At 45.0% G+C, this 23,011-nt stretch overlaps 1 long non-coding RNA gene across 2 annotated transcripts; it reads right to left on the bottom strand.

Moving 5' to 3' along the window:
• Window positions 1–466: 466 nt before the first annotated feature.
• LOC148135131 (uncharacterized) lies at window positions 467–22,223 on the bottom strand. Of its 2 annotated transcripts, none has more exons than XR_015755428.1 (5): window positions 22,184–22,223; window positions 21,238–21,344; window positions 16,277–16,374; window positions 12,791–12,914; window positions 467–509 (listed from the first exon to the last, which is right to left on the bottom strand). It is a non-coding gene; the product is annotated as an uncharacterized LOC148135131 (long non-coding RNA). The 2 variants fall into 2 exon arrangements; XR_015755427.1 differs by lacking the exon at window positions 467–509 and adding an exon at window positions 4,182–4,285.
• Between the last annotated feature and the right edge of the window lie 788 nt (window positions 22,224–23,011).

The following is a 23,011-nucleotide window of genomic DNA, read 5'->3' as shown; positions in this document are numbered from 1 at the left end:
TTTTTCCAGTTTAATAACTGAAACCTACACTGCACTCATCACATTTCCAGTGTTTCCGCATGGCACTGGAACCGACGTGATAACGTCAATGGATTACAAGCCATGATCGATAATTAACTCCTTTACAACAATCCTGTTTTCATAGCATTTTCCATGGTGCAGGCATCCTTGTGTCTTTCTGGTTGCATGGTTAATTAAAAATTTGTCCTCATACAAAACAAATCTGTAGCTTAATTGTTCCTGGGAAATGTGCCATGTTTCTTCAGACTTTTAACAACAAATGAACTCTCTCTCTCCACACTCACCACACTAACATGGATTTGGCTGTGTCTCAGTAATGTTTCCAGTCACACTGACATTTGAAATATTCGCCCACGGACAGAATACACACCTTTCCTTCCACATGAAAAGGCCAATGATATTCAGACCGGCACGGATCAAGTAACTATCAAAACGGAACGTGAAATTCAATTTGAATTTCTCATCCACAAATCCACCCTTTCAGAACCCTACAACAAAGAAATCAAGTCACCACCGTTAACACAGTATGGAAATTCATAAGACAGTGATAGTATTAAATTGTAGGTTCTTTGTTCCCCCAAAGCTTTAAATCTCAGTCTCACAATTGCTCTCTTCTGTGAACTGAAATCCAAACCAATCTCCTCACCCCTTTTCCTCCACACCCAGTTCTCACACACACACTCTTCTCTTTGAAATCAGCTTCCTCGCTCCTGCCTGCAGACTAAGAACCAAAAAAAGGTCTCCTCCCACAATCCAAATATGCGCAGGTCAGGTGAATTGGCCATGCTAAATTGCCCATAGTGTTAGATGCATTAATCAGAGGGAAATGGGTCTGGGTGGGTAACTCTTCTGAAGGTTGGTGTGGACTGGTTGGGCCAAAGGGCCTGTTTCCACACTGTAGGAAATCTAATCTAATCAAATCAATGAGTCTGACTCGGAGCCTCCTGGATGTTGGTGAATCCTTCCCCCACCTCCCAGGTTTCCTTCCTGGTCAGAACAAAACTGATTTTTTTTGCCCCACCTGGAACATTTTATTTATTTCCCCCACATGGACCCTCTGATGAGAACCATCCTCCACACACTGGCCAAGTCATATCCGATTGAACTAAGATGAACCAAATTAGAACTTTAATTGCAGGCCCATCTGTGTTCCTTTCCATAACATTCCTGAATCTTCACACGAGTTCTGATAACTTTCTGCAAAATGCTCCCGGCACTGATAGCCGACCACTTGTCACGATATCAGGGGCAGGGGCCATTTCTCTGGGTCCTGTTCCCAGAGGGAGGAAACTGCGAATGACAGATTAATCCCACACACGCACAGCCTCCCTCCTGGCCCTGACCAGCCCTGCACATACACTAACAACTGGCCAGAACTGCGCCCGTGCACTGGTCTCCCCTCCTACAGCACATGCTCCAGATCACACAGGAAGCTGGGTGATTGACAGCAGCTGCTGCCCAATAGGGTGGAGGGGGCGGGGCTGGAGATTGTAAACAATGAATGAATGTGGAGGACACTGGGGGATGGACAGGTCAGTGAGGGACAGGATCAGTGCAGCAGCAGGAGGGGACCCTGAACAAACTGAGAAATGGGAGAGTCTGACAGGAGAGAAACTACAGGAAGGTTCTGTTTGGAGGCTCAGGCAGGGACAGCTGGGAGACAATATGGCTTGGCGGCTTGGGCACGTTTTCCAATCAGCCTTTTCAAAGATGCTGTTACTCAACTCTGAGCCCGATCCTCCTGGTTCAGAGGTAAGGACACTACCACCAATTCCTGGTGGGCTAGTGGAAAGAAGGGAAGATTTCCTCAATCTCTCTCACATGGAAACTCCATGAGCTCCTCCCACTTACTGTCTATGGTGGGGATGGAAACAGAGCAGATGGGAGCGGGGTTCGGGATATAGGGACTGCCTTTCAAATGGAACTTACCTGTGTCGGTTATATTAACATGACTCAATACACAGTCACCAACACAAACCTGGTGTACGTGAACTTTATCCAGAATATTAACACTCATAACTGGGTGACACAGATCCCAATGTACAGAGTTAAGTCTTGGATATTAATAACGGCTTTGTGTATGAGAAATCACGTCTCATGAACTTGAGTCAATTTTTTTGAAGTAACAAAGAGGATTCATGAGGGCAAAGCAGTGGAAATGATCTACATGGACTTCAGTCAGGCGTTCGACAAGGTTCTCCATGGGAGACTGGTTATCAAGGTTGATCTCATAGAATACAGAGATAACTAGCCATTTGGATACCAAACTGGCTCAAAGGTAGAAGACAGAGGGTGGTGGTGGAAGGTTGCTTTTCAGATTGGAGACCTGTGACCAGTGGGGTGTCACAAAGTATCAGTGCTGGATCCACTAATTTTCATAATTTATATCAATGATTTGGATGTGAATATAGGAAGTATTGTTAGTAAGATGACACCAAAATTGGAGGTGCAGTGGACAGTGAAGAGGATTACCTCAGATTACAACGGGATCTTGATCAGATGGTTGAATGTGCTGAGGACAGGCAGATGGAGTTTAATTTAGATAAATGTGAGGTGCTGCATTTTGGGAAAGCAAATATTAGTGGGATGTATACACTTACTGATAAGGTCCTCGGGAGTGCTGCTGAACAAAGAGACCTTGGAATGCAGGTTAATAGCTCCTTGAAAGCAGAATCGCAGGTAGATAGGATAGTGAAGAATGTGTTTAGTATGCTTTCCTTTATTGGTCAGAGCACTGAGTATAGGAGTTGGGAGGTCATATTGCGGCTGTACAGGGACATTGGTTAGGTCACACTTGGAATATTGCGTGCAATTCTGGTCTCCTTCCTATCAAAACAATATTGTGAAAGTTGAAAGTGGTCAGAATAGTATTACAAGCACGTTGTCAGGGTTGGAGGATTTGAGCTACAGGGAGAGGATAAATACACTGTTTTCCCTGGAGCGTCAGATGCTGATGGGTGACCTTATAGAGATTTATAAAATCAGTAGGGGCATGGATAGGGTAAATATACAAGGTCTTTTCCCTGCGGTGGGGAGGAGGCACGATGGGAGGTGGGAGACAGAGGGGGGAGACCGAGAGGGGAGGGTGACCGTTATTTTGTAGATCGACAACACAACCCTGTTCCTGTTTTCTCCGCATCCCCTTCAATCCCTCTGAAGGGCTCAGAACAAGTGTACAGTCCCTGGAAGGTAGAGCTTCAGGGTGATCAAGTGCTGAAGGTTGCATTTGGGACGCTGACCTTTATTGGTCTGTGCACTTATCAATAAATGGACCTGGGTTCAGTTCCACTGTCCTGGATTCATGTCTGTGGCCACAGACGCGCCTGTCACTGACTCTGACTACTGCATCCCCTGTCACTACAGCTCTGCCATTCTCCTTCCTCCCGTTCTGTGCAGCGGAGCTATCTGTGGTGTCATGTCATCATCTGTTGCTGATTTCCCATGAGAGTCCACCCCCATTATAAAATCCCAGGCGGTGCACAATATCTGTTTGAGAAGCGGAGCGATCAGTGGAGAGTCCTGCACTTCCTTCCTGAGCCTCTTACTTGATCTGATGGTCACCCATTCCCTTTCTGCCTGTGTAACCCTCACCTGCAGTATGACTAACTCAATAAACGTGCTCTCCATAACATTCTCAGTATTGCTCCTCAGTGAGTCCACCCACATTGCAGCCCTATCATTTTCATTGTCTACTCCCACCTACACTGCCCCAACCTCCAATGCATCTCAATGGGAGCTCAGGAACAGCATCTCATCTCTCAATTCAGCCCTTTGTAATCCCAGAGTCAACAAGGACTTCAGCAGTTTCTGAATGAACAGACAGTTGTCAGAACCTGGAACATTCCACCTGAAATGGTGCTGGAATTTGAGTCCATAAGGAATTATAATGAGAAGTTTGCAGGAATTGAAAATAAGGAGTTTACAGATTAACATCATGAAGTGGGTGGTTGGGTCTAAATCTGAGAGTTCTTACAAAGAGACGAGATGTAATTTGGGTAAATCTGTGCTCCATCTCAGGTCAATACCTCCTTCCACAGCTGCAGGGCCCAGAATTGAACACAAACCCCAAGGGTGATCCAACCACAAATTTGAACATCTTTCTGCTTTTTGCTTGAAATAAAAACCAGATACTTGCCCACAGACAGAACAGACACACCTTTCTCCTTCCACAGTTAAATGTCAATGGTATTCAGATCCTGATGACCCTGCTGACGATAGAAAAATGCTTTTGAGATCCCTGTCTCAATTATTCTCAATTAATATCCTATAAAATGAATTGACAAAACAAAACTCACAGTCAGTGCAGGCTGAACAGTAAAGACAAATATTTCTCTTGGTATGTGTTTGATGTGTAAATGCTCCTCTTTCAATCACCCCGCCCCCACCAAGGAAGAGGACATGTCCATGTGCCTCACTGTACCTTGCCCCCAATAAAGATGGCGGCCATAACCCAGGACCTATCACTGCCTGAGGGCCACAGCCATTTTCCCATTTGCTGTAAACGTGGGACCAAGAGTTTCTAATTCAGGCCTAACTACATGTACAAAGTGTAATTAAACCCTCCCAGTCTAAACCGGATCCAACTCCCCTTTCCCGTTTCCTCCTCCTGCACACACCAAGGGTCATTCTCGGTCCAGTGACCCTTCCTCAGAACTGACGGCAGCTGGGAAAATTAGAATCCCTACAGTGTGGTAACAGGCCATTCGGCCCAACAAGTCCACACCCACCCTCTGAAGAGTTTCTCAACCAAACCCATTCCCTGTCCCTATTATTCTATATTTCCCCTGACAAATGCACCTAACCTATAAATCCCTGAACACTACGGGAAATTTAGCTGGGCCAATGCACCTAACCTGCATATCTTTGGAGATAGGGTTTAAAGAGAAAATAATAGGTGGGGATGGAGCCCAAAAGAGTCAGTAACATTTGGAAAGACAAAGGAGTGGATAACAATCTGGCTGGGAGGGTGCATAGCTCTTAATGGTGGGGACAGGAACCTGTGTCTGGCAGCATCTCAGTGGAGGTGCTGGAAATGGCAGCTGATGATCTATATTCTGCTGCAAAACAGATCCTGAACTTCCAGTTGCCTGTCACTTTAACACACGAGTCTGTTGCCTGGCCAACATCTCTGTCTCATGCTTACTGCAGTGTTCCAGAGAAGCTTGATGCAAGCTGGCAGAACACTCCAGAAACATACTAAAACACCCCATATTTCAAGGACTGCAATTTCCCCTCCCATGTGGTCAACAACACTCTCCAGTGTCTCTCCACCAGTTCCCACACCTCTGCCATTGAACCACACCTCTCCAACTGCAGCAAGTATAGAACCCCCCCAGTTCTCACCTTCCACCCAGGTACAATGCATCATCCTCCGCCATTTCCACCACCTACAATCAGATCCCACCAGAGGTATATTTCCCTCTCCATTCCTTTCAGCATTCCACAGAGACCATTCCCTGTGAATTCCAAGTCAGATCCATGCTCCCCAACAACCCCACTCCCAGCCCCTTCACTTGCCAATGCAAGAGGTGTAAAACCTGTGCCCACACCTCCTCCCTCACCTCCAAAGGACCCTTCCACATCCAGCAGAGATTTTCCTGCACATCCAAACACCTCACCTATTACGGCCTTTGCTTTCGATGTGGTCTCCTCTTCACTGGGGAGTCAGGACACCAACTTGCGGAATGTTTCAGGGAACATTTCTGCGATGCATGCACCAACAAACCCCACCATCCTGTGGCCGACCACTTCAACTTCCCCACCCACTCCGCCAAGGACATGCAAGTCTTGGGCCACCTCCACCACCAAATCCCAGCCACCCGACGCCTGGAGGAAGAAAACCTCATCTTCCACATTGGGACACTTTAACCACAGAATCAAGGTTTCCTCATCTCCCCTCCCCTGCCTTATCCCAGATCCAACCCTCCAACTCGACACCACAGTCTTGAACTGTCCCACCTGTCCATCTTCCTTTCCAATTATCCACTCCACCCTCTCTCCATTACCGTCCAACTACATCTACCTATTGCCTTCCTAGCTCCCTTCCCACCAACCACACACATCCCTCTATTTATCTCTCAGCCCTCTTACTACTCCCACTCCCCCACCAATCCCGGTATTCCTGATGAAAAGAATATGCCCAAAATGTCCATTCTCTTGCTCCTGAGATGCTGCCTGACCTGCTGTGCTTTTCCAGCGCCACACGTTAACGCAAGCTGGAAGAACAACAACTCATCTTCTACTTGGGGACCCTGCACCCCTCTAGCCCCAGTATCAAATTCAATAATTTTAGGTCCTGAACTCTCCAATGTCCTTGCACCCTAGACTTTTACCCCACATACCAGGCCTTGTTATCACATAGCCTACCATTATACATTACCGATGGTTAGCCACTAACAGTCCCCATAAACAGCTATTCACCGTCCACCAGCCAGAACATTATCCACTCCTTTGTCCAACTGCTCCCATCTCTTTGGACTCGATCACCACCGATCATTTACTCCTTAACCCCTACCTTCTGCATATAAACTGACATTTCTTTTCAGTGACATCAGTTCTGAGGAAGGGTCAGCGGATCCAAAATATTAACTCTGATTTCTCTTCACAGATGCTGCCAGACCTGCTGAGCTTTTCCAGTACCTTTTGGTTGTTGTGTGAGATTTAAAGCATCCGCAGTTCTTTTGGTTCTAATTTACAAGGAATTTCTAATTCAGGTCTAGCAGCCTAAAACCGTGCGTTTATAAACCCTCCCAGTCCACAATAGCTCCATTTCTTCCCCAGACTTTGCAGTCTCTCTCATTCCCTTCACACTCACTAGGTCCCCCCTCACCAGGACACTGAGCCTGCACAGCTCATGGCCACATGTTGGCCTGCTGGACCCACCCCAATTCACTCCCATTGGCTGGAGGATCACGCCAATTCTCCTATTGGTCTGAAGCTGCTGTCAATCACCCAGGCCCCATTGTGACATGAGTGGGCTCCTCCCAAGAGCATCGGATGCTGAGGGGTGACCTCATAGAGCTTTATAAAATCCTGAGGAGTATGGATGGGAAAAATAGACAAGGTCTTTTCCCTGGGGTGGGGGGAGTCTAGAACGAGAGGGTGTAGGTTTAAGGTGAGAGGGAAAAAAATTAAAAGGGACCCTAAAGGCACCTTTTTTCACACCGAGATCGGTGCAAGTATGGAATCTTCTGTTCAGGGAAATGGTGGAGGCTGGTACAATTACACCATTTGGCATCTGGATGGGTATGTGAATAGGAAGGGTGTAGAGGGATACATGCCAAGTGTTGGCAAATGGGACTAGATTAGTTTGGGATATCTGGTCGGTATGGACAAGTTCGACCAAAGGGTCTAATTCCATGCTATAGGTCTCTATGACTCTGTCCTGGGATGAGCTTCATCATTCACAGTGAATGGGGCAGTAACACAGCACAGGGGTTTGGGGCTATTCAGCCCATTGGGGCTGTACTCTCCCCCGCTGGAGATGGTGCCAGTCTATCCCAACTCACCTCCCATTTGTCTGTAGCCCTCCAAATCCTTCCTTAAAAAAGTTAAAATTTCAAATTTGTTTTGACAATAACTACTGAATCTGCATCCAGCTGTCGGTCAAACTGTTCCAGATGATCAGAACTTAGTGAGTAAAATAATCTTCACATTTTTAACCTGCATTATTTGCCAGTTAACTGAAGGTAGTTACTAAAAATTGTGACGTTAATAATTTCTCCCTCTGTCTCTCTGTAAATTAAATATCCTGGAAACAAATCTGCTCCTGGTCGAAATCACTGCCTAACCTTCTCAGCTCCAAGGAGAATTATCTGACCTTCTGCTAACTCTCCATAAAAGAGAAACCCATCTTAATTTTAGTCGTGCCATAAAGATGTACAGCAGAGAAACAGACCCTTCGATCCAACTTGTCCATGCTGACCAGATATCCTAAATTAATCTCATCCCATATGCCAGCACTTGGCCTATATCCTTCTAAACCTTTGCTAATCACATACAACATCTCAAAGGCATAGTTGGGTAATTGTACCAGCCTCCACACTTCCTCTGGCAGCTCACTCCATAAACGTACCATGTTCAGCTGGAAAACATTGCCCCTTAGATCCCTTTTAAATCTTTTCCCTCACACCTGAAGCCTGTGCCCCCAAACTTTGGACTCACATATCCTGGGAATAAGACTCTGGGATTTCACCCTATCCATGCCCCTCATAATTGTATCCAATGCTCCAGGGGAAACAGCCCCAGCCTATTCAGCCTCTACCTATATAGCTCAAACCCTCAACCCTGGCAATATCTTTGCAGATCTTTTCCAAGCCCCTTCAAGTTTCACAATATCATTCCAATAGCGGGGAGACCAGGACTGAAAACAGAATTCCAGAAGTGGCTGAATCAATGTGCTGTGCAGCCGCAAAATGACGTGCCAACTCCACTACTCAATGCACTGACCATTAAAGGCAAGTACACCAAACATCTTCTTCACTACCCTGCCTATGATTCCACTTTCAAGGAACTATGAACCGGCACTCCAAGGTCTCTTTGTTCAGCAACACTCCCCAGGACCTTCCCATTAAGTGTATAATTCCTGCTCTCATTTGCTTTTCCAAAATGGAGCACCTCACATTTATCTGAAATAAACTCGATCTGACAATCCTCAGCCCATTTGATTGAAGTCCCATTGTACTCTGAGGTAACCTTCGTCGCTGTCCAGTGCGCCTCCAATTTTGATGTCTACTATAAACCCACTAACTATACCTCATATTTACACAGAAATCACTGATATAAATGATGACAAGCAGTGGACCCAGCACCGATCCTTACACCATATTGCTCATCACAGGCCTCCAGTCCGAAAAGCACTACCCTCCGTCTCCAACCTTCCAGCCAATTTGTATCCAAATGGCTGGTTCTCTCCGTATCCCATGGTGTCTAACTCGCTAACCAGTGGAATGGTTATGTGGAACCTTTTTGAATGTCTTTCTCAAGTCCAAATTAGTAATTTATGTACAAAGCCATGCTGACTATCCCTACTCACTTCTTGTCTTTCCAATGACATATAAACCTGTCCTTTAGAATTCCTTCCAACACCTTGTCTGCCACTAACTTCAGACTCACCAGTGTATTGTTCCCTGGCCTTTCCTCATCACCTTTCTCAAATAATGGTGCCTGTCTTGCAGCACCTCACCTGTGTCTATCAGTGATATAAATATCTCAGCGAGGGGTATGGCAATCACTTCCCTAACTTCCCACAAAGTTTTGGGATACACCTGATCAGGTCCCACAGATTTACTCAGCTTTATGTATAAGACATCCAGTACAACCTCCTCTGTAATATGGACAGTTGTCAAGTTATCACTATTTATTTCTCCAAAGTCTCTAGCTTCCATATCCTCTTTCAGTAAAAGTTGACATGAAATCCTCAGATAGTATCTCTCCCACCTTCTGTGGTTCCACAGACAGCCTTGTTGATTTTTCAGGGTCCGTATTCTCTGACTGGTTACTCTTTTGTCCTTAGTGTTTTGTAGAATCTCTTTGGATTGTCCTTAAACTTCTTTCCCCCCAAAGCTATCTCATGTATCCTTTTTGCCCTCCTGTTTGCCCTCGAGTGTACTCCTACTGCCCCTATTCTCCGAGGGATTCACTCAAACCCAGCTGTTTGTACCTGCCATATCCCTGCTTCATCATTTTGACCAGACCCTCAATTTTTCCAGACACACAGCATTCTCTATACCTACCAGCCTTGGCCTTAACAGGAACATACTGTCTATGTACTCTTGTTGTCTCATTTTCACAGGCCTATGGAGGCAATGGCAGATGAGGACATGGAAACAGTCATTCTCAGTAAAGAGGTAATGTTGGGAAAGATAACAGCCCAAAAGTACATGGGTCTCCTGGCCATGATGGAATGCATCCCAGGGGACTAAAAGAGATGGTGAAGGGAATATTGTCCTTCATTGCTAGAGGGATAGTTATGCTGCAGCTGTATAGGGTGCTGGTGAGGTCACACCTGGAGTACTGTGTACAGGTTTGATCTCCTTACTTCAGCAAGGATGTACTGACACTGGATGGGGTGCAGAGGAGGGTCACTAGTTTGAGTCAGGAGTTGAGAGGGTTGGTATATGTGGAGAGACCGAATAGACTGGGACTGTACTTGTTGGAATTTAGAAGAATGGGTGGTTGTATTGGAAAAAATAAAATTAAGGGAATAGATAAGATAGAAGCAGGGAGGTTATTTCCATTGGGGGAGGGGCGGGTCAGCCGAGAGAGCATAGCGTCAAAATAAGGGGATATCTGATTTAGGACAGAGTTGAGGAGGAACTTCTTCAGCTAAAGGGTTATGAATCTGTGGAATTCCCTGCTGAGTGCAGCAGTTGACGTTATCAACTTGAAAGACAAAAGGTAGATTTGCAAACAGGAAATGAATTAAGGGTTATAGTGAGAGAGCAGGAAAGTGGAGCGGAGGCCATGAAAAACTCAACCCTGACCTTATTGAATGGCAATGCAGGCTTGAGGGGCCAGATAGCCTATTCCTGCTCCTATTCCTTCTGTTCCCATGTTCCCACTTTCCAGCCATCCCTTTACCTGGGGGTTGCAAAGAAATATTGAAAGTTCTCGCCTTGTACCGTCAGAATTGACCTTTGTCCAACTTCGAACACCAACTTTTAGATCTGGTCTATTATTTTCTGCAACTATTTTAAAACTAGTAGAATTATCGTCAGAGAATCCCAAGTGTGGAAGCAGGCCATTCGGCCCATCACATCCACACTGACCCTTAGATCCTCCTACCTTACCCCTGTAACGCTGCATTTCCCATGGCCAGTCCACCCAACCTGCACATCCCTGAACACTGTGGGCAATTCAGCCTGGATTATCCACCCAACCTGTACATCTTTGGACTGTGGGAGGAAACCAGAGCACCCGGATGAAACCTACACAGACAACCTCAATAAGGTGATCATCCTGTTCCTATTTCCCAGTTCCACCCAAGTAAGTTCACCGGGCGAACCCCCATGAATATCCTCCCTAAGCACAACAATAATGTTATCCCTAATCAAAAACACCATTCCACCTTCTCTCTTATCCCCCTTTCTATCCTTCCTCTTACATCTATTCCCTGGAACATTAAGCTACCTGTCCTTTTCAACCTAAGATACATTTCTGTAATACCCACTATATCCCAGTCCCATGTTCAAAACCATATCTTAAGCTCATCTGCTTTCCCCGTCAAACCTCTTGCACTGAAATAAATGCAGTGTGCAGTGCTATCAAAAGGACAGACTAATGGGCAGAGGGGGTAAGATGGCCCTGTTGGTGAGGGATGACGTTCAGCCCCTTGCGAAGGGGGAGACACAGAATCAGGAGATGTACCATTAGATTGGAGGGTGGCTAATGTTGTCCCAATTTTCAAGAAAGATGGGAGAGAGAAAACAAGGAATTATAGACCGGTTAGCTTGATGTCAGTGGTGAGAAAGATGCTGGAGTCAATTATAAAAGATGAAATTATAGCTCATTTGGATAGCGGTAATAGGATTCGTCAGAGTCAGCATGGATTTCATGTCGGAATGGCAGGCAGTGACTAGTGGGGTACCACAAGGTTCGGTGCTGGGACCGCAGCTATTTACAATATACATTAATAATATAGATGAACGTATTAAAAGTAATATTAGCAAATTTGCTGATGACAAAGCTGGGTGGCAGGGTGAAATGTGAGAAGGATGTTATGAGAATACAGGTTAACTTGGACAGGCTAGGTGAGTGGACGGATGCATAGCAGATGCAGTTTAATGTGGATAAATGTATGGTTATCCACTTTGGAAGCAAGAACAGGAAGGCAGATTACTATCTAAATGGAGTCAAGTTTGGTAAAGGGGAAGTACAACGAGATCTAGGTGTTCTTGTACATCAGTCAATGAAAGCAAGCATGCAGGTACAACAGGTAGTGAAGAAAGCTCACTGCATGCTGGCCCTGATAACAAGAGGAATTGAGTATAGGAGCAAAGAGGTCCTTCTGCAGCTGTACAGGGCCCTGGTAAGACCGCACCTGGAGTATTGTGTGCAGTTTTGGTCTCCACATTTGAGAAAGAGCATTGTGGCTATTGAGGGAGTGTTGGGTAGGTTCACGAGGTCAATTCCCGGAATGGCGGAATGATCATATGTTGAAAGATTGGAGCGACTGAGCTTGTATACACTTCAGTTTAGAAGAATGAGAGGGGATCTGATTGACACCTACAAGATTATTAAAGGGTTGGACATTCTGGAGGCAGGAAGTATGTTTCCACAGATGGGTGAGTCCAGAACCAGAGGACACAGTTTAAAAATAAGGGAGAGGCCATTTAGAACAGAGTTGAGGAGAAACGTCTTCACCCAGAGTGTAGTGGGCACATGGAGTGCACTGCCCCAGAAGGCAGTGGAGGTCAAGTCTCTGGATACTTTCAAGAAAGAGATGATTAGAGCTGTTAAAGATAATGGAATCAAGTGTTACGGAGATAAGGCAGGAACAGGATACTGATTGTGGATGATCAGCCATGATCATAATGAATGGTGGTGCTGACTCAAAGGGCAGAATGGCCTATTCCTGCACCTATTGTCTATTGTACCTTGTCAGTCTGACCTCATTCTGTGCCTTGCCCTTGCCTGTCTAACTTCTCAACTGTACCAGCCTCAGACTTACCTTCTTTCTCACTATCTCTTTAGGTTTCCCCTCACTCCCTCACTGGTTTAATGCCTCCCGTGTAGCACTAGCAAATCTCCCTGCTTGGATATTAGATACCTTCCAATTCAGGTGTAATCCATCCTTCTTATGCAGAGATTCCAATGATCCAAAAATGTGAATCCTTCTCCCCTGTATCAGATCCTTGGTCACGCACTCATCTGCACCTTAACAGTCCACAGACCTAGAAAAAGGCACACAGTCTTACAGCTTTACAAAACACTACTCTAGAATAAATTAGTACCAATATTTTATATTAAAAAAACTTAATCAAAGTGTCATAAGATGTGTATTTAAAGAAATAAACCGTCGCCCTACTGAATGCTGTAGCTTTACTAAAATAAAACAGACTAAGATTTATCTTTGAAGAGACCGAAACCGACTGAGCTGTGAGTCACAGATGAACAGCACTAAACAGAACCTTCAATCAAATTTGTCCATGCCGACCAGATATCCGAACCTAATCTTATCCCTCTTGCCAGCACCTGGGCCATATCCCTCTAAATCTTTCCTATTCATGTCAAGTATCCAAATGCCTTTAAAATGCTATAATTGTCAGCCTCCACCACTTCTTCTGGCAGCTTATTCCATACACGCACCACTCTCTGCGTGAAAAAGTTGCTCCTTAGTTCCCTTTTATATCTTTCCCCTCTCACACTCAACCTATGCTCTCTATTTCTGGACTCTCCTACTCAGGGAAAAGACCTTGTCTGTTTACCCTATCCATGCTACTAATGATTTTATAAACCTCTACGGAGGTCACTCCTCAGTCTCTGATGCTCCAGGGAAAGAAAGCCCCAGCCTTTTTGCTCTCTTCCTGCAGCTCAAACCCTCCAACCCTGGCAATATCCTTGTAAATCCTTTTTGAACCCTTTCAAGTTTCACAACATATTTCCGATTGGCGGAGAACAGAACCGCACACAATATTCCAAAAGAGGCCTAACCAATGTCCTGTACATGACCTTCCAACTTCTATACTCAATGCTCTGATCAATAAAGGAATGTATTCCAAACACTTTCTTCAATATCCTATCTACCTGCAACTCTACGTTCAAGGAAATATGAACCTGCACTGCAAGATATCTTTGTTCATCAACACTATCTCGGAATTTGCTACTAAGTGTATCAGTCCTGTTAAGATTTACTTTTCCAAAATGCAGCACGTCACATTTATCTGAATTACACTCCATCTGCCACTTCTCACCCATCTGAACAACATCCTGTTGTAATCTGAGGTAACCCTCTTCGCTGTCCACTATACCTCCAATTTTGGTGTCATCTGCAAACTTACTAACTATACCTCCTATGCTCATATCGAAATCATATTATTTAAATGACAAAAAGTAGTGGACCCAGCACTGATCCTTGCGGCATTCCACTGGTCACATGCCTCCAATCTGAAAAACAACCCTCCACCACCACCCTGCCTTCTACATTTGAGCCAGTTCTGTCTCCAAATGGCTAGTTTTCCTTGTATTCCATGAGATCTAACCTTGCTAACCAGTCTTCCTTGGGGAACCCTGTAGAGCGCCTTACTGAATTCCATAGATCATGTCCACCTCTCTGCTCTCAATCCTCTTTGATACATTTTCAAATAACTCAATCAAGTTTGAGAGACATGATTTCCCACGCACATCGTCATGCTGACTATCACTAATCAGTCTTTGCTTTTCAGGATACACGGGCATCTTGTTCCTCAGGATTCCCTCCAACAACTTGCCCAGCATCAATGTCAGGCTCACCGGTCAATAGTTCCCTAGCTTGTACTTACCACCTTTCTTAAATAGCGGCACCACGTTAACCAACCTCTTGTCTTTCGACATCTCATCTGTGATAATCGATGATACAAATATATCAGCAAGACACCCATCAACCACATTCCCAGTTTCCCAGAGTTCTAGGGTTCACCTGATCAGGTGCTGGGGATTAACCAAGCTTTACGGGTTACAAGACACGCAGCACGTCCTCCTCTGTAAGATGGACATATTCAACATGTCAACATCTATTTCCCCACATTCTATACTACCCATGTCCTTCTCCACAGTACAACTGATGCAAAACATTCAGTTAGTATCTCTCCCATCTCCTGCGGCTCCACGCGTAGGCTACCTTGCTGATTTTTGTGGAGCCCTATTCTCTCTCGAGTTACTCTTTTGTTCTTAATGTATTTATAAACACCCTTGGGATTATTCATAACCCTATTTGCCAAAGCTATCTCATGTTCCCTTTTTGCCCTCCTGATTTCCCTCTTAAGTATACTCCTATTGTCTTTAATGCTCAGGGTTTTTTGGGATCGTTGGATTGGAATAAATGCAAAATATTACATCTTCAAAAAACAAACGAGGGCAGACTTATACTAATTAAAGACAGGGCCTCGAGTAGTGATATGGAACAAAGAGGCCGAGGGGTTCGGGTCTTTCACGTCTGTGTCACATGTGGACAGGGTGGTTAAGAAGGTGCCTAGCACACTTGCCTTCATTGCTCAGACCTTTGAGTACAAGAGTTGGGACATAATTTTGGATGTTGGGGAGGCCTTTTCTGGAATTCTGTGTCCAGTTCTGGTCATGCTGATATCGGGAGGACATTATGTAGTTGGAGCGGATTCAGAAGAGATTTACCAGGATGTTGATGGGAATGGATAGTTTGAATTATAAGCAGAGGCTGGATAGGCTGCGACTTCTTTCACTGGCACGCAGGAAGCTGAGGAGTGACCTTATTAGACGTTTCTCAAATCATAGAGGGGTGGTATCAGTAATGTGAACAGCAGGTGTCCTTTCCAGGAAGGGACGCGACTCAAGACTGGGTACATACCTTTTAAGGTGACAGCAGAACGGCTTTAAAAAGGCGTTCGGGAATTTTTTTTTTAGTTTTGTTCAGATAATGGTTTGTGTGTGGAATGAACTATCAGAGGAAGTGGTAGTTGTGAATCAAATTACAATTTTAGGGTGGCACAGTGATTAGTACTGCTGCCAGGACCCCAGGTTCAATTCCAGCTTTGGACAACTGTCTCTGTGGGACTTGCATATTCTCCCAGTGTCTGCATGGGTTTCTTCCAGGGGCTCCAGTTTCCTCCCTAATCAGAGAGCAGCCTTATGGTCTGGTAGGACAATGCTGCCTTTACCTTTTACACAGTGATGCTACTGTGTCTCTGGGATGGGGAGAGGGAATGCTGAAGGTAGTGGATGGGACACCACTCAGGCACAGTGCTTTGTCCTGGAGGATGTTCACTTTCTTTAATATTGTTGGGGACTGCACTGATGCAGGCAAGTGGAGAATGTTCCAACACAATCTGATGTGTACCTTATAGACAGCAAACAGACATTGGGGAATCAGGGGTTTGGGGAAACTGTGTTGTTCTCCTTGTAGCAGAGGAAATTGAGAGGAGCTGTGACAGAGGGGTTTGAAAAGTTACATGTTATAACAATAAACCTTACACACCCATCAGCTCATTATACAAGGATTAGAGGACACACAGTAAAGGTTTGAGGAGATTCAAAGGAGAACTTTTATGCAGCAAATGGGATTCAGATGGAATACAATACTCACACAATGCGAATATCCAGGTCCTGATGAATTGAGTAATTCAATCAGAGTTAGGTGTTACAATGACTGAGATTACCATCTGAATGTCCACCTGTAGTATCCTGTAATACAAGTTTATAAAATCCATCATTGTCAGTTCAAGTTAGAAACTCGCACCATCCCCTCCTCCTGGCCCAGGATGACTGGACACATTACCCCTTGTGGAGGTCAGCAGTCAATTCAGGGGGAAATCAATGTGGGTTTCTAGGAGTTTCCACCTTGGAATTTCATGTGACTGAACAGGACAGATCTTTGACAAATGGGACAGAATATTCCAAGAGTCAGTGAGATGTGGAGAGCAGGATTTGCTTCTTTTTCTTTCCTTCCGTGCTGCCGCTGTGCCTCATCAATAAGACATGGGGGGTGAAAGGCTCATGCAGCTCGATGGGCAAGTTGCCTCCATTCTGACCAATGGGCAGCAAGCTCCTCCCATAGAGTATCTCTAAAAACAGAGCCACTCTGCATGCTTCACACTGCCCAGGACTCCCAGTAAATGTTTAGAAGAATGAGGGTGGGGGGACTCCAAGAAAAGGCATAACTGTAAAGTTCTAAGACGATTGTGAAGAGAGAGAGATGCACAGGAGAAGGGGGCAACAAGTTGTCAGATGGAGTATAGTTTGGGAAAATGGGAAGTTGGACAATTTGGAGGAGGTCTATTTAAATGGTGGAAACTGTAGAAAGCTACGCCACAAAGGGACCAGGGGGTAATTGTGCAGGAAACACAGAAAGCAAGCAGATTCTGGGTCAGTCACGAAATCAAGGGTTCTGTTTCAGATTCATCAAGTTTAAGGCAACACAGACACGGGTAAGGGGTTTCAGTAGCAATGGAGCTGGGGTGAGGTAGAGACAAGCAACATTTTAGAGATTAGAATTCCTGGTGTTTGTGACTGTGTAGATGTCTGATCAGAAGGTCACCTTGGGGTCAGATATGAGAGCAATATTGTGAAGAGCGCAGTTCTGCCTAAGGCAGTTCCCAGTGAGGGGGAAGGGTTCAGCAGTAAGGGAAAGTAATTTGTAATAGCAACTGAAGGTAAAGGGTTTACCCATTACAATGTTTCATTGGAGGAAATTGCAGCTAATCGAGTAATGGAAGCGTGATAAGCAGTTTGATAACTTAGCACCAGTGCAGCAATGGAGAAGGATGATGGGGATGGAGAGCTGGGCATTGTCAGTGTACATGTGAATCCTAACACAGCGCTTTTGTACAATGTCACCTCCTGGCAGTATGTAGGTGAGATACAGGAGAGAGCAAGGATAGATCGTTGAGGGATACCAAATACAAGGAATTCAGAAAGGAAAGGGAGAGTGGAGATGGAGCAGGATTTACAAATGATGGTGAGGTCAAATGTTAGTGGGTTTTTTTGCAGAATGGATGAGAAGGACATAACCAGAAAAGACAGACAGACAGAACAAGGAACAATACCTGTGAATTGGCGAGGGGGAGTGATGAGGAGGAAACAGAGTTGGAATGTCTGTAGTTTAGCGAGACTAGTAAAAGATCAAGGTGAGTTCTGATAAGGCTTGACAAGAGACTGGAGAAAGATGTAAGTTTGGGACAAAAATCAGGAACACCATGTGAGGCAGTTTGTCTCGGTGGGTTAGTGGGAGGGAGGGAAGCAGCAGAGGCAGCTGATCAGATTGTCTCAGTCTTAGTGACAGAGAAACTCAATTTGCTTCTTGCTCTTGTTGTTGGAGGCAAGGATGAAGGAGACAGGATGATGGACAGTGTTTTACAAAGAAACAAAACCAGGGTTAGTGATATTTAAAACAAACCTAATGTATTTAACTTTTATTCAGAATATTAAAATGTTCAACTGAAGTCCTTGTTCGAATCCCAGATCGGCAGATGGTGGAATCTGATTTCAAGAAAAAATAACTGGAATTAGGAATCTCCTGATCTCCATGGAATCATTGTCAATGGCAGAAAAAATCCTGCCAACCTGACAGTCGCCCAACAAGCTACTCACTGTATTAATCACTGCAAAGTCTCAACATAGGAATGAAACTGGATGGACCACTTGGCATCTAACAAGGCATTAGGAGATACAATCACAGAATCAGCCTTCTCGACTCTGCAACATCCTCCTCACTAACATATGATTTTTGGTGCCAAAACGTGGCGGGCTGTCTCACAGACTAGTCAAGGAACATCCTGACATAGTCATACTCACGGAGTCATCCCTTACAGATAATGGCCAGACACCACCATCACCATATCTAGATATCGAGAGTGTGGTGATGGAAAGCACAACAGTCAGGCAGCATCCGAGGAGGAGAATCAACGTTTCGAGCCTAAGCCCTTCATCAGCCTGACCTGCTGTGCTTTTCCAGCACCAGACTCTTGACTCTGATCTCCACCATCTGCAGTCTTCACTTTCTCCTGAAATCTCTGGATAGGTCCTGTCCCACCAGCAGGACAGACCAGGCAGAGGTGGTGGCACAGTGGTGTACAGACAGGGAGGATTTGCCCTGGGAGTATACAGCATTGACTTTGGACTCCAGGAAGTCTCATGGCTCCTGCTGATTACCACGTACCATGCTCCCATGGCTGATGAATCAGTGCTCCTCCATGTTGAATAACACTTGGTGGAAGCACTGAGGCAATAAAATGGTGAGAAGCCTACTCTGGGTACAGGATTTCAATGTCCTCTACCAAGAGTAGTTCAGCAGCAGGATTACTGACTGAGCTGGTCGGGTCCTCAAGGACATAGCTGCTCAACTGGGTTTGCAGCAGGCGGTAACGGAACCAGCAAGAGGGAAAAACATACTAGATCTTATCAGTATGAATCTGCCAGCTGCAAACGCATCTGTCCATGACAGTATCGGTAAGAGCGACCATCCCACAGTCTTTTTGGAGACAAAGCCATACCTTAAAGTTGAGAAAAACCTCCATTGTGCTGAGTGGTACTATCACCGTGCTAAATGGGACAGATGTAGGAACTCAAACTGGGTATCTCTGAGGCACTGTGGGATAACAGCAGCAGCAGAACTGTTCTCCAGCACAATCTGTAATCTCATGGGTTTGTACATCCTGCTCTCACCCATTACAATGGACAGGAAAGGAGGGCATGCCATGAGCAGCACCAGACAGACCTAAAAATGAAGTGCCAACCTGGTGAAGCTACCAAACAGGACCATCTGCATCAAACAGCATCTGCTAAACGATACCACACCCAATGGATCAGATCAGAGCTCTGCAGTTCTGCCACACCCAGTTGTGAATGGTAATGGATAATTAAACAACTCTTTGCAGGAAGCACCACAGATATCCCCACCCTTACGGATGGAGGGGTTTCACACATCCATGCAAAATATAAGATGACAGCATTTGCAGTAATTTTCAGCCAGATACAAAGTGAGATGATCCATCTTAGCCTTCTCCAGTGGTTCCTAACGTCACAGATGTGAGCTTTAAGCCAGTTCAATTTAGTTCAAACAATATCGAGTAATGATTAAGTAGTGTAAAGGCTACGGGCCCTGCCAATATTCTGGCAATAATACTGATGGCTTGTGCTCCAGAACTTGCCACCCACCAAGCCACGTACCGCTCCATCTCTGGCATTGACTGACAATGTGGGACATTGCCCAGGGATGTTCAACACAAAAACAGGGCAAATCCAACCCAGGCAATTTCCCTCTGTCAGTCCACACTCGATCAGCAGTAAAGTGATGGAAGTAGTCATCAACAGAGCTACCAAGCAGCAGCTGCTCAGCAACAGCCAGCTCAGCGACACATTTTAGGCTCCACCAGGGCCACTCAGCTCCCGATTGTGTCACCGCCTGATTCACAACCTGACATTCAGCTGAATCCCAGAGGTGAGGTGAGGGTGATAGCTCAGTCCCACTCCAACACCACTATTTCTAGTTGATTCCACCCTCATCTCAGCTCATAGACTGAAACTCTCATCCATCGTGTGTTATCTCCAGACTTAATTATCCAGACACACTCCTGGCCAGCCTCCCAAATTCAACCTCCCTGTAATCTCAAGAAAAATTGAAAGCTCTATCGCCCATGTGCTCACTTCTCTCCAAACATGTTCATCCGTCAAAAGGGAGGAGAAAGTGAGGACTGCAGATGCTGGAGATCAGAGCTGAAAAATGTGTTGCTGGAAAAGCGCATCAGGTCAGGCAGCATCCAAGGAGCAGGAGAATCGATGTTTCGGGCATGAGCTGTCCGTGTCCTTGGATGACTGCATTCTTTGTCTTGTTATTATAAGCTTTATTGTGAAAATACCCTTACTTCTTCTTTTGTGGTCAGCTGCAACACTCCATAGTTATTTCCTAGCTTATAACTATTTTCTTTAAAACTACTTCTTTAAAAGACCCCCTATATTATCAAAGTCTTAGTCTTAAGTATACTACACGCTACAAGAATTCCATGACTGTTTGTATAATCTCTCACCCTTCCCCAATCTACAGAAATTACACTCCACTAGCACTTACAACAATTACATTTCTATAATCGCCTGCAGAAAACTACATTTCTTCTTTCCCACATAAACAACAACAATTTAAAATTCTCATTCTTGATTTGATTCCTGGCTGTGATCATCCCTAGCTCCCTGCACCACACATCCTTTGAGACCTCGACAACCCATTTTCTTCGAGACTCCCAACGATTTGTTAATTTGTTACTTCAACTGTGTGACTGATTCTACAGTTGCTAAAGCAACATGGTCGAGAATTTGCAGACAAAACCTGACAGGTTTGCTTTCCACCTTTAAGACATCCCTCAAAACCTGCTTTTTGGCAATGCTTTTGGTCACCTGACCTAATATCTCCATCTCTGGCCTTATATCTAAAGTTCTCAATAGTATTTTTGTGAAATTATAAGCATGATAATAAAACTACAATCTGTTCTTGATTTGGACATTATCTGCAAATAATCACTGTTGCTGTTATGAATAATCTGTAATGTCTCTTACCCAACCACATTGTGGGAGCACCATCACCACACAAACTGCAGCTGTACAAGAAAGTCAAACATCACCCTCTCCCCAGGCAACAGGGCTTTGGCATTAATCACTGGTATCTGTGGAAGGAGAAACACAGTTGATGTTTCAGGGAGTGCAAAATTGATTACAGGGAATGAAAATGGTGCAGAATTTAATAGTCAGAAATGGAAGGAAAACACACTTGCTTATTGGAAAAAAGAATTATTGACTGTCAAAAATATTCAAGAAAAAAGTAATCTGATAATAGAGCAGCGCATGGTCAGGGGCTGGGCCACAGTGAAAAACTCATTTACAAAGGGTCTAAAAAAGTAATAATACAGGACTAAACAGACCAGAAATACACCCATGGTTCGAGACTGAGGAAGCTCGATATTGACAAAGTGGTGATGAGGGAGCCCAGGAATGACTCTTTACTCGAGAAAGGCTGCACATGCGCCTGGCTGCACCTTGCCCCCTACAAAGATGGCGGCTCCGCACGTGTCCCGAATAAAGATGGCGGAACTCACTCAGGCCGGCAGCCGCGCTGAGGCAATTTCTGGATCATTGGTGCTGGAAGAGCACAGCAGTTCAGGCAGCATCCGAGGACAGGCAAAATCGACGTTTCGGGCAAAAGCCCTTCATCAGGAATAAAAGCTTATTATTCCTGATGAAGGGCTTTTTGCCCGAAACGTCGATTTTGCTGCTCCTCGGATGCTGCCTGAACTGCTGTGCTCTTCCAGCACCAATGATCCAGAATCTGGTTTCCAGCATCTGCAGTCATTGTTTTTACCGCGCTGAGGCAATTCCCCGTTTACTCCAAACACGGGACTGGGACGTTCAAATTTGTGTTTTCCGACGTGCACAATTTGTTTGTAAAACCTCTCCGCTCATATCAACATAGTTTTTCTCCCATTTCCCTGTTTATTTCTTTCCTTACCGTATCCTTTCTCTCCATAACTTCCCGAGCATTCATTACAGCGACTGTGCGCCGCGCGCGAGGGGGGATCACATGGTTTAGTTTAGCTCCGCCCGACATTCACTTTGATTGGTTGGAGGACCAACCACCCGCTAGTCATCCAGTTCCGCCCACCGTCCTTTCATTGGTCCGGTCTGACATCAATCACCCAGGGTCGCTTGTTGACTAGAGCATGCGCAGTGCGTCTTGCTTTAGCTGATATGTTGGGTAATGTGATGGGAGAGTTTACTGTAGGTAAGAATTCACTTTGTGTGAGCTCTGCAGTAGATTTCCTTTATTCATGGAGGGAATTGCCTTCCTACTCATGACTGTATAGCTGTGATTGATGAATCAATGCCATCTGAATCAGTACATAAACACCCCATTTTCACATCTGAGATCTTTAGCACATTGTATCACGCTCTTCTTTGGAAACAAAAAAAACATGAAATGGAACCTCAAGGAATCGGAGCAGGAGTAGGGCATTCATCCCTTTAGCTTGTTCCCCCATTCAACAGATCATGGCTGGGCCAACCCAGACCTCAACACCTCTTTTATGCTTGATCCGCATAGCCCTCAACTGCTCAATATTTCAAAAATCTATCTGCACTCTTTTAAAATAATTTGAGATAGAATCTTAGATTCCCTACTGTGTAGAAACAGGCCCTTCAGCCCAACAAGCCAGAATAACCCTCCGAAGAGTAATCCCACATTTAACTTTCACAATTGTTTGGGTGAGAAAATTTTAGCCATTCACTGAGAGAAAAAAATCTTTACTTTTTCTAAAATGAATGTTCCCTTATGTAATGT

The sequence above is a fragment of the Chiloscyllium plagiosum genome, unplaced genomic scaffold (genome assembly GCF_037043375.1).
Source record: "Chiloscyllium plagiosum isolate Xiang-an unplaced genomic scaffold, Cpla_swu_hap1 HiC_scaffold_51, whole genome shotgun sequence".
NCBI lineage: Eukaryota > Metazoa > Chordata > Chondrichthyes > Orectolobiformes > Hemiscylliidae > Chiloscyllium > Chiloscyllium plagiosum.
Note: the sequence above shows the minus strand (reverse complement) of the source record. Positions and strands in the feature narration are given on the sequence as shown.